The sequence below is a fragment of the Primulina tabacum genome, chromosome 14, assembly GCF_025594145.1.
Source record: "Primulina tabacum isolate GXHZ01 chromosome 14, ASM2559414v2, whole genome shotgun sequence".
Classification (NCBI taxonomy): domain Eukaryota; kingdom Viridiplantae; phylum Streptophyta; class Magnoliopsida; order Lamiales; family Gesneriaceae; genus Primulina; species Primulina tabacum.
In genome coordinates, this window is record NC_134563.1 from 14,738,299 (window position 1) to 14,751,328 (window position 13,030).

Genomic DNA, 13,030 nt, shown 5'->3' on the forward strand with positions numbered 1-13,030 from the left:
GGAAGATGCTCCTGTCCCGGTTGTGTGACAACACGGGAGCTATAGCTAAAGCAAAGGAGCCAAGGTCTCATCAGAAATCCAAACATGTATTGAGAAAGTACCACATCCTCCGAGAGATTGTGGAAAGAGGAGATGTCTCAATGACAAAGTCGGCTCCGCAGATAATGTTGCTGATCCACTAGGTAAGCCTTTACCTGGACCATTACTCGAGATGCATCGCGAATCAATGGGTTTGAGGCATATGGGTAGTTGGCTCTAGTGCAAGTGGGAGATTGTTAGAGTAGGTGTCCGTCGAGCCAAGTGTTGGCCGAGTGTTCACAATGAAACTCTATGTATAACAATCTTTATTTTAATAATATTTGAAATTATTATTGGCCGCGTGCTGGCCTCTTCCTGCAGACACATGGCTGCAACAGCGAGAGCTTGGAACAGACCCTTCATCGGGTACTTCCCTTGGAGTAATGGATCGGCCATCAAAGTAAACTTTCTCCTGTCCTTGAATAGTGGCATTGCCTGCAAGTTCCACATTCAAAACAATTCCACGTGATGATGGTATGAGGTAAGATTGCCGCCAGATTGCAAGAGACCTATATATTTAATCTATATATATAAATCAATCCATATGTTAATAGCTAATGTATAAATTTGATCTAAAATAATGTTAGTCAACTGACCCAATCTACTAGATTCTCCTCCTCAGGTTGTTTCGTGTTATCAATAGCTCTCCTCCCTGAAATAATCTCAAGAAACATCACCCCGAAGCTGTAAACATCAGATTTGGTCGTAAGTTGGCCGGTTTTTGCATAGTCTGGTGCACAGTACCCGTACGTCCCCATCACCCTGGTCGACACATGATCCTGCCCTCCCGTTGGACCCAACTTAGCCAGCCCAAAATCCGACAACTTAGGACAGAAGTTCTTGTCTAATAATATGTTGGATGCCTTAAAGTCGCGGTATATTATCGGAGGGTTCGCTGTATCATGCAAGTACTCGAGTCCTTGAGCTGCACCTTTTGCTATCTGCATTCTCGTGTACCAATCCAGAGGCTTAATTCTTATGTGGTGGCAAATCTGATACCAGGAGAAAGATGCAACCGTTACTTAGGAAATCATCAAAATGTGATGCATTTCGACACTTTTGATTTATGAGCTACTATACAAATCATGAATCAAGAACTACCCAGAAGATGATCTTCTAATGATCCAATATGCATGTATTCATAGACCAAAATCCGTTGGCGGCCATCTGCACAATATCCTATCAAATTCACGAGATTCTGGTGGTGAACGAGGCTTAAAGTCAAGACCTCCGCGAGGAATTCTCGGTTCCCTTGAACCCCATTTCTGTCCAGTTGCTTCACAGCAACAATCTGGAAACAAATTAACAATATTGTAAGATTATAAGGCCGTAAAAAAAGTGAAAAAGGAGAGATCAGACTCTGAAATATGTATGTTTATACTTGATTTGTTTTCTTGAGGTATCCTCTGTAGACCCTACCAAATCCTCCTTCACCTACAAGAAGTTCGGGATCGAAATTTTCTGTGGCATGAGCAAGTTCTCGGAAAGTAAATACTTCAGTCGGAACTCTCAGATTTCCATGCTTGAGTATGTCTTCAGCGATTATCCTTTGTTTGCTGTTACCTGTCCATAACAATCTCAAAAGATCATGCAATCTGTACATAAAGGATAATGTTAAATATCTCGAACACACATGCTTGTTGCATAGATAAAGCCCTTGAATATACAAATAGTAGAAAGAATATGAGATGCTCATATGATGAGTATCATGAAACTCATATTTGGAATACTGTATATTCTAAACAGTTCCTAGTCGATTCAGCCGCCACTAAGAAGGATATAGGCCGCTCGAGTTCGAGACTAGTATCTGCGATGTGAGTACCATGTTTCATTGGTAGGGGACATTGTGATGTCCGAACATGCAGATAGGTGCTCCTGGTAGAGTGCACTGAACAACCCTCCATAAAAGACTTTCCAAGTGGTTCTCCCTTCTCGAGTGGAAACGTCCTAGTTTATGGTTGTACACCATTAGTCCTTATGACCCGGGACAACATTGAGACTCTATGTGCTAGAATTACACTTTGAATTGTTTACCGACTCTTTAGGGTCATCAGGTGGCAAGGTTGGGTGTTTTGTCGAAACATATAGGAGTCGATGCATTGTAGTCGGGGATTCACCGCTTACCTTCGGGTATGGATATCCTATGTGTATGTAGTATGAAATATCAGATCAGAGTATGGTGGTAATTATGAAAGGGGTTTCATAGATTACACCATCGATGCAACTACAACTTGACACATAGTATCGATTCATTGACAACTCTCGATAAACCAATGGTTGTCGAATCGGTCGAGATATATGAGTTGAAGGGACCATACTGTACGCTAACCATAATTGAATGGTTCTTGCAGGCACTATCATTTGATACCTAGGGAATCATGTAAGCGATGCTGCTAGGCGTTTAACATGGTTGGTTGGGTACTATCAGACTTGAGTTCTGACGTTTTTGTTATCAAGGAGTTGATAAGTAAGAATGGAGCAATTGGGGTATGCTCATATAAGGACATGTTTAGTCCGAATCACATGGAGATGTGAACCCACGGCTAGTTGTATCAATGAACCATTGAGGGCCACACAAGTACTAGCTTTCTAGATCCCGTTGAGAAGTAAAATAGTTCAATGTGTTGAACGGCTTATAAATGAGTTTATAAGCGTAAAGAAAAATGGAAGTTTGACTTCTATGAGGGAAATGTAATTTTTAATTTATGAATGTGTTCTTAAATTAAAAGTAGGCCAAGTAAATAATGTATTTGAAAATTGTGATTTTCATAAACATTATTATGGACTAAATTAAATTAATTTAAGTGTTGAATTAATTAAACACTAGTGGGCCTAGTAGAGTCCAAATAATTAAATTAATTCAAATGTTGAATTAATTAAATAACATTGGGCCTTGTAGATACCAATTGGAAATAATTATTTAACTAGTGGACTTGAGTAAAACCAAGTAAAGTTTAATTGGGTTCAAATATGTTTGAGACAATTAAATTAAAAGGTCCATGGGCCCTTTGTAAATGTTACAAGCCCACTAGATTTTGCATGCTTGGGAGGTGAAGAGTTGGGGATTATTTTTTATTAAAATATTGGCATGGCATGCACATGCTTCCATGAGCTTTTCCCACAACCAAGAAAAGTCTCTCTTCTCTCCGTTGGACCATGATGGCCGAAATTTTTGGCATGAATTCTCTCCATTTTTGCTTCATCAATTGTTGAAGATTTCCTACACTTCTCAAAGAAAAATCCTCATATTTTTCTAGTGCAAAATATGAGGGGATCTACCTAGTTGGTGGGGGGCTTGATTTTAGAGCAATGAGTGCTCTTTGGAAGCTTGTAGATCAACTCATCCATTCAAGAGCTAAGGTGTTTACACCTTAGTTGGAGCCATCATCAATCCTTGTGATTGATAGGTATATTTTCTAAACACACTATGAATGTCATATTTTGGTGTTTTTGTATTTGCTACACATATAGTATGAGGTGTTCGAATTTTTTCATCTCGAAAAGCAAATTTTGAAACTTCCGTTGCGCATTTGAACACCTAAAACTCGATCCCTTTCATGTCCCACATGTTGTCATGCACACATACAAACACAACAACAGCCGGATAACTCCGATGAGAAATATTTTCCCAGTATAAACAACGTGTACATGCAATCATTTAACAAACATAAAAGCATGAAACAGATATCAATAACATGTATCAAAATCTGAAAGACATGACTCGATATAAAGCTATAAATAAACTCTGGACTCGTCATTTCAGACTCGATTCATCTCTAATCTAGTGACCCCGGTTTGAATAAGAACGTAACAAATCTCCCACCTACTCTCCCGATCAGGGTGGCGGTACGTTCCTATTCCCGGACTTTGGTCCTGTCAATCGAATCTTTGCAATAGAAGGAGGTCTACTTCTACGCAACATTGATGTCACCAAACGTCCGGTGTCTTGGCAACTAAGCCGAAGACTTGGCATCTCCGCCAAATTGGCATCTCCGTCAAATACTAGGCACATCCGCCTTGGCACTTCCGCCAATGACTAGGCACATCCGCCCATGACTCTTCACATAACATATGCTTAACTATAAATCAATACAATAAGCATATCAATCTCAGACATTGCAACATATCGAGGCAATGACAATTAAGTATGTGATTTTGGGAAAATCAAGTTAAATCTAACTCGAGTTGTGCAATCCGGATCAACATTGATTTATACCTTTCTCTTCTCGGTCTGACAAAGTCGAAGTCTCGAATTCAAATATGTCCATACTCAATCTGGTAATGACAATATCTAGGAGTACAAAATCAATATACATTTCAAATCAATACTGGATATAATCAGAACTCAATCTAATTCTGTTTCAACGGCATAACTGCACAATCTCAATATATCCAGCAATACAAATATCAACAAATACCAATCTCAACAACTCATAATCGATCGACAAACATAATCTGATATCAAATCTGTATAAGCTCAATCAAATCAAATCTGATAAATCATAACAATTTCATACGGTATCTGTTTTTCAATCCGGTTTCGATTATACGATGTCGAATACATCAAGAACACCATATATGAATCATATCTGATTTCTTCAATATCATATTTTCGAATCATATCAAAACATAAGAAAAATTACATCCAGTTGAAGCACTCGTCGATAATAACACGGTACTGAAGTCGGATTGAAAATCGGACGGACGGATTGTTCGTAAATCAAAATCTAGTATCAAGAACTTGGGAATCCTCTGAAGTCTCGGTTTCCTTGCTCTGGAAGTCTGAATGACGGAAATGAACTTTGATATATATATATATATATATATATATATATATATATTGCATGTAAGGGGCAAGTGGCTTCATGTATGCACTGCACGTCTCGCGCATATGCGCGAGACACTATGTCTCGGCGCGTATCTTCACGGAAGCTCGTGCATATGCGCGCCCTCGCCCGGCGCATATGCGCGAGGTTCTCTGCCATACTCGCGCATATGCGCGAGGTTCTGTGCCTACTCCGCGCATATGTGCCCGGCTGGGTCGCGCATATGCGCGAGGCTCATTCCTCGCACATACTTCAATTCTTCTTTCGTCTTTCTCGGTCTGATCTGTTCCGTTTTTAATCACATCAATTTATCAACCAATCATTTCAGATTACAATAATCAAAATATCGGGCATTACATTTCTCCCCCCCCTAACATACAATTTCGTCCCTGAAATCACAGGCAATCACATCATATCAGAAAGAAATGTATAACAGAAGCTAAACAGACCCTCACATCAATGAAACAACTTTGGAAATCTTTGTCTCATATCTAATTCAGTTTCCCAGAAAGTTTCTTCAATGTCATGATGACTCAACTGAACTTTCACAAGTGAAATAGTCTTCGTTCTGAGATGTTCTCATTCATTTTTTTTTTTGACGAATCAGTTTCACTTTCTCTGTCATTTCTCTAATCATGTCAAGTCCAATCTCAGGTACCTCAAATATATCATCCCATGTCTGGATAGTTCGCTCTGACTGTCCGTCAGTCTGTGGATGATATGCGGTACTCAGATGTAACTTCGTACCTAGAGCTTGCTGCAGACTGTGCCAAAAGTGCGAAGTAAACCGAGGATCACGGTTCAATTCAATCGACTTCGGCACTCCGTGCAATCTGACCACCTCTCTGACATAACTCTCTGCCATCTGGTCATGTCTGTACGTCATCTTGTATGGAATAAAACATGCTGATTTGGTCAATCTGTCAATAACAACCCAAATCGCATCACAACCTCGGGAGGAACGTGGTAGCTTTGTCACAAAATCCATAGAAATGTGATCCCATTTCCATTCAGGAGTGGACAAACTCTGTAACAGACCTCCTGGTTTCTTTCTTTCCGCTTTTACCTGTTGGCAATTCAGACACCTGGATACAAATTCAGCAATATCAGCTTTCATCTGTTTCCACCAAAATTATCTTTCCAAATCATTGTACATTTTCTTGCTATCAGGACGAATACTAAATCGACTGCTATGCTTTTCTGATAATATATGTCGTTTCAAATCTGAAATATCTGGCACAACAAGACGATTTTTCACATATAACACACTATCACCAACCTGATACTCGGATCAATGCCCTGCTCTGACCATCGAAATCGAATTCTGCACATTCTGATCAATTTTCTGAGCCGCTTTAATTTTCAAAATCAGCTCTGGTTCGGCCTGCACAATATAAAGTCTCCACGGTCTACTAACGTTTCAAATACGGATTCAGAACAATAGCAATATTCAATCAAATTCGAAACACCAATCATCAATACTGGTCTGTTAAACTCATAAAACTTCAATTTCTGAAATTAATGTCGGTCTTGGCCAACTGATCACATCTTCACTTTGCTAGGATCAACCGGTATACCATCTTCGGATATACTATACCCCAAAAATACAACATGTCTCAGCCGAAATTCACATTTCGAAAGCTTGGCATACAGTTTCTCAACCTTGAAAATTTTCAATACGGTTCTCAAATGCTATGCATGATCAATCACATTTTTCGAATATATCAGAATATCAACAATAAATATAATCACAAAATTATCAAAATACTTCTGAAATACACGGTACATTAAACCCATGAACATAGCTAGAGCACCCCAAGGAAAAACACTCGGTCTGATGTAACCCTTGGCCAGTAGATCTTCCAACTGCTCTTTCAATTCTTTCAATTCAATCAGTACCATCCTGTCCAGTATTTTAAAGATAGGAACTGTATCTGGTACGCATTCAATGCTGAAATCTATCTCTCTGACTGAAGGCAATTCTGAAATCTCATCTGGGAAAACATCAGCAAACTCACATACCACTGGCAATTCAGCCAATGATGGGCTTGATTTCAGTACGTCAACTGAATACATAAGGAATCCCTTTGTTCTTTTCTGTAATAATCGAGTTATAGACATAGCAGATATCAAGGAATTCTAAATCTAGAATCCTTACCGTAGAATTTCCACTCTTCAACCATCTCAGGTCTGAATCTCACAATCTTACGAAAATAATCAACGGTAGCTCTGTACTTGGTCAGCATATCAATACCGATAATAAAATAAAAATCAGACAACCCAAGTACAATACAATCTAACTTAATCTCATGTCCGTCATACTGTAGCATACAATGTTTAACAGCATACACTGAAATCAAACCTCTCCCCAAGATGAAGAGATACATACTACAGTAGATAAGGATTCAAAAGGCAAAGCATATATCAATGCAATTCGTTCCAAGATAATCATATGGAATGCATTAGTATCTATCAATACATATGCAAGATAACCACACCGGAAACAATTACCTGCAATTACATTGTCAGGTGCGTTCTGGGCATGTTCCTCGGTCAATGCAACACTCTGGCCTACTGTCTAGGAGGTTGGCTAACTGTCTGGCTTCCTCCTGGCCTTGGCTGTGACTAGTTAGAGGGTGGCTGGAAAGAGTGAACAACAGATGATCGTCTATCAGGCTGTGCCACTGATCCAGATGATTCTGCTCCTCCCAGGGAACCTCGTTGTGGACAGACTTTAGCAAAGTGTCCTGACTGTCTGCAGTGGCAACTACCAAACACACCTCGGCATTGCTCTGTGGGATGTCTCCATCCACATGTGCTACAATAGACTCCGGTATAACTCTAGCTCTGTCGTGAACAACTTGAGCTGGATGAACCACTACCATACTTCTTAAACTGTTTCCCTCTAGCTTTTAGCTTATCTTTCTTTCTGCGGCTACTACTGCCACTATCAAATCTAGGAAGGGGTTGTGAGAATTGGGCGGGAGGTTGTTGCTATTTCTGTGGTTGAGCTATATACGACATTCCACGCTGTTGGATTAAACTTGCCTCAGCTCCCTTTGCTCTGTTCAAGGCATCGACAAAATTATGGGGTCGCCCCACATTTACCAATGTAAATATCTCAGGATTTAATCCATTGATGAACTGATCAACTACAGCTTCATCATTCCCAGCCACGTGAGGAGCAAAACGTAGCAAGGTAGAGAATTTGGCCACATACTCTTCAATGTTCAACTGACCCTGTCTCAAATTTGCAAACTCTGCACCCTTGTCTTTCCTTTATGATACTGGGAAAAATCTTTGATAAAATTCAGTTTTGAAGGTTTTCCACGTAATAACAGTACCACGCTGTTCTAAGGCTTCCTTGGTTGCAAGTCACCAACTCTTCGCGACCTCGTGTAACTGGTGCCCAATAAGTTTAACTCTACGTTCATCTGGGTAATCAAGTGAATCAAACAGCATTTCTATGTCATCTAGCCAACTCTCACAATCAACAGACGTCTCAGTACCCTTCAGAATCGGCGGTTGAAATGATTGAAACCTCTTCAACAGTGTTTCCATCGGAGTTGCGGACAAATCCATTGGATTAGTCAAGATACTACCCGGTTCTGGGATTCTTCGAGTAGGTATATCTGATTACCAAAAGGATTAGTAACCAAATACAACAAACCTGTTTCAGTCCTTCTCTGATCATCTTACGGCTGACCAAGAATCGGTTCTGATTCATTCTCAATAACACATGTTTCCAATAAAATTAAATAATCAGGTAAACATGCATTTAAAAGCAGTAAAACATGCTAGCAATCAAAGGCAAGGAAGAAAACTCATTCTACCCCGCTCACTATCTTCTATCTCAGAATCGGTTCTGATACCACCTGCTGTGGGGACCCATACGCTAATTCATTTCTTATTCGTTCTTGCGAATAATTGGATCAATATAATTAAACTGTGTCTAATTTTTTTTAAATACAAGTGCGGAACATAATAAAATCAATCTAATATAAACATTAACATAAAAGTACAAATCTTGTACAATTACATTAAAATCAAACTAGGGTTCAACTACTATATGTCAATTGCTGAAGCCTATTCTACTTCTGGGTCCGAATCTCCACGCTAACTGTAATCTATCATCCTCTTCGTGACCCTGATCCTGTCCCACCTGTTGTCATGCACACATACAAACACAACAACAGCCGGATAACTCCGGTGAGAAATACAATCCCAGTATAAACAACATGTACATGCAATCATATAACAAATATAAAAGCTTGAAACAGATATCAATAACATGTATCAAAATCTGAAAGACATGACTCGATATAAAGCTGTAAATAAACTCTGGACTCGTCATCTCAGACTCGACTCATATCTAATCTAGGGATCCCGGTTTGAATAAGAACGTAACAAATCTCCCACCTACTCTCCCGATAGGGGTGGCGGTACGTTCCTATTCCCGGACTTTGGTCCTGTCAATCGAATCTCCGCAATAGAAGGCGGTCTACTTCTACGCAACATCGATATCACCAAACGTCCGATGTCTTGGCAACTCAGCCGAGGACTTGGCATCTCCGCCAAATACTAGGCACATCCGCCCATGACTAGGCACATCCGCCCATGACTCTTCACATAACATATGCTTAACTATAAATCAATAGAATAAGCATATCAATCTCAAACATGGCAACATGTCGAGGCAATGAAAATTAAGTATGTGATTTTGGGAAACTCAAGTTAAATCTAACTCGAGTTTTGCAATCCCGGATCAATATTGATTTAAATCTGTCCATACTCAATCTGGTAATGACAATATCGAGGAGTACAATATCAATATACCACTCAAATAAATACTGGATATAATCAGAACTCAATCTAATTCTGTTTCAACGGCATAACTGCACAATCTCAATATACCCAGCAATACAGATATCAACAAATACCAATCTCAACAACTCATAATCGATCGACAAACATAATCTGATATCAAATCTGTATAAGCTCAATCAAATCAAATTTGATAAATCATAACAATTTCATACGGTATCTGTTCTTCAATCCGGTTTCGATTATACTATGTCGAATACATCAAGAACACCATATATGAATCATATCTGATTTCTTCAATATCTTATTTTCGAATCATATCAAAAAATAAGAAAACTTACATCCAATTGAAGCTCTCGTCGATAATAACACGGTACTGAAGTCGGATTGAAAATCGGACGGACGGATTGTTCGTAAATCAAAATCTAGTATCAAGAACTTGGGTATCCTCTGAAGTCTCGGTTTCCTTGCTCTGGAAGTCTGAATGAAGGAAATGAACTTTGATATATATATATTGCATGTAAGGGGCAAGTGGCTTCATGTATGCACTGCACGTCTCGCGCATAAACGCGAATTCCGTCGGCGCATATGCGCGAGACACTATGTCTCGGCGCGTATCTTCACGGAAGCTCGCGCATATGCGTGCCCTCGCCCGACGCATATGCGCGAGGTTCTCTACCATACTGCGTGCATATGCGCGAGGTTCTTTGCCTACTCCGCGCATATGCGCCCGGCTGGGTCGCTCATATGCGCAAGGCTCATTCCTCGCACATACTTCAATTCTTCTTTCGTCTTTCCAAGTCTGATCCGCTCCGTTTATAATCACATCAATTTATCAACCAATCATTTCAAATTACAATAATCAAAATCTCGGGCATTATAGAAGTACTTGGAGTAGAATACCTCCTTAAAGCCATCCCAAGAAAGGGTCTGCAAATTCGCTGCTACGGACGCTCTCTCCCACCACAGTCTGGTGTCCCCGGTCAGTAGAAATGTGGCACACCTGATCCTATCTCCATCTTGCAACTCCATAAAGTCAAAAATCACCTCGATGGATTTAATCCATCCCTCGGCTATCATCGGGTCAGTGGTCCCCGAAAACTCCTTTGGGTTCATTCTCCTGAACCTCTCGTAAACGGCCTCTGGTCTGGGCCTCGCCTCTGTATTTGTCGCCGCCTGGTTCCCTGCAAACTGTGCGAAGGACTGCGTCATACCTGCGAGCATTTGCGCCTGCATATCCGGAGGTGGAGGTGGGGGATTGGCCCTTTCCTCATCTCGAGGCTCTCGGTCCTCTTCCCTAGCTTCACGGTTAATCAAACGTCTAGGAGGCATACTATTCCAGAATTTACCCAACACATAAGCTCCACATGCATGAACATGATATCAATAACATAAGATGCACGTACTTGAACTTAAAAATATGCACATGCTGAAATCAGAACTTCATGCTTACTACATAACATAAATTTAAAACCTTAAAACTTACAGACATGAGGTGTGACTTCGTGAGCTTCTTGCGACTGGCAGTAGGCATAACCCTTTACAAGAACACCGCTCTGATACCAACTGTAACGTACCGTACTTTTTGCTACTTAAAATTTGCGGAAAAATTAAAAATTTTCTTAAAAGAGTAATCAAACTTCAATTTCGATAACGTAAACCGTACGTCCCAAAAGTAGTTGCAACAAAAGATCTAAAAATAAAGTTTGACAAAAGTATTTGTTTGAAATCTCATAACCAATAGCCTGAAATCAGAGTATTTGACATTTCATAAAAACTTAAAAACTTGGCGGTCCTCGGGTCTAGCCTCTTGATCAGTCCAAGCCAGCTCCTTGGTCCTCACCCCTAGTCTCCTCAAAATCATCCTCACCTACATCGATCAAGTCTAGTGAGTCTAAAGACTCAACACGTATAAACTAGAAGTAAAAAATAAAATACGTAATAAAATCACAAGAAACTTTAAAATAGGAAGTACATACTGAAACTTGAACTTGCATATCAAAGGCTTGAACATAATTACAAACATACATAAACGTGCCATTGTCATAAAAATTTTCTTAAACATGCTTGCATACTTGAACATACATAACTTCATCATTTTGCGTAGATGCATGTTTCAAAGCAAGTGAACCATACATAAATCGCCTGATCATACTAAACCACAGTACTGGGCTGACAGAGAAAAATCCACTGCCACATACATGAGATCCCCGTTCATGTTTTAACGGGTGGATTGGTCCCCGTTCATGCTTTAATGCATTCCAATCCTGATCTAAACCCGTTCATGATTTAACGGGGTGGATTGGTCCCTGGTCGTGCTTTACCGCTTTCCAATCCCATACATAATTGGTTACAAGACATTTAGCATACCTCAAAAACTTGAAATATTTTCTTTGCACGTCAAACATACTTACTTGGCGTTGAGGGATTCGTTGGATCTCGTTCGGGACATTGCTGCACATGCTAACATGCTACCATGAACTTTAAATTCCACAACTTAATCATGCCTATCGAATGCATCACCCAATGAATTACTAACTTATGACCTTATACAAATGCTCGGGACTTCACCGTAATAAACAACATACTAACCCCCGACTAAACCCCGAAACAAATCTAGTCAAGAAGTATTAATTTTCTCACCCAATAGAAGGTACAGACCTTGCTTAAAACATAGTTCAACGTTCCCAAATCAAACTTCAAGACATCTAAATTAACTTTTAGTATACTAGGACATAAAGACTTAATAGTAACCAAAGGAAGCAAGAACACCTAGATTTAAAGCCAAAAATCTGCCCGAAGTAGCGCCAGACTGGCAACTAGGCGCTGCGGCGCTAGTTCTGCGCTAGCACACTGTTGGGATCGATTAGGGGGTAATCGTTGAGCTACAATAGCTCGGTTCTTGAAATATTGAACACCGATGAATTAAATCGAGTTTGGTTAAAAACCAAACGGAAGATACTCGAAATAATCCTTCGTAGAAACCGATTAAATATTTTGTAAACCATTTAAAATATATGCAAGTTGAATGAGTAAAAATATTCAGTTGAAGCATTTTATCAAACACTTGGTATACAATATTTTAATATTTGAAGAACACATAAAATGCTTCAACAATGCATCTTTAAAAACAGTGAAAATGATAAGCATATGCAATAAACAAATAGACACGAATTTGTTTATGGATGTTCGGAGATTTCAAACACTCCTACGTCACCCCTTTTTCCCCTTGGGAAGGATCCACTAGAAGACTTTGATTTATACAACTACTTGTACAAACCCATTCCGGAAGGGCAGCACCC

At 39.7% G+C, this 13,030-nt stretch overlaps 1 pseudogene; it reads right to left on the bottom strand.

Moving 5' to 3' along the window:
* Positions 1-315: 315 nt before the first annotated feature.
* Positions 316-11,060, bottom strand: LOC142523797 (putative serine/threonine-protein kinase PBL23; annotated as a pseudogene).
* Between the last annotated feature and the right edge of the window lie 1,970 nt (positions 11,061-13,030).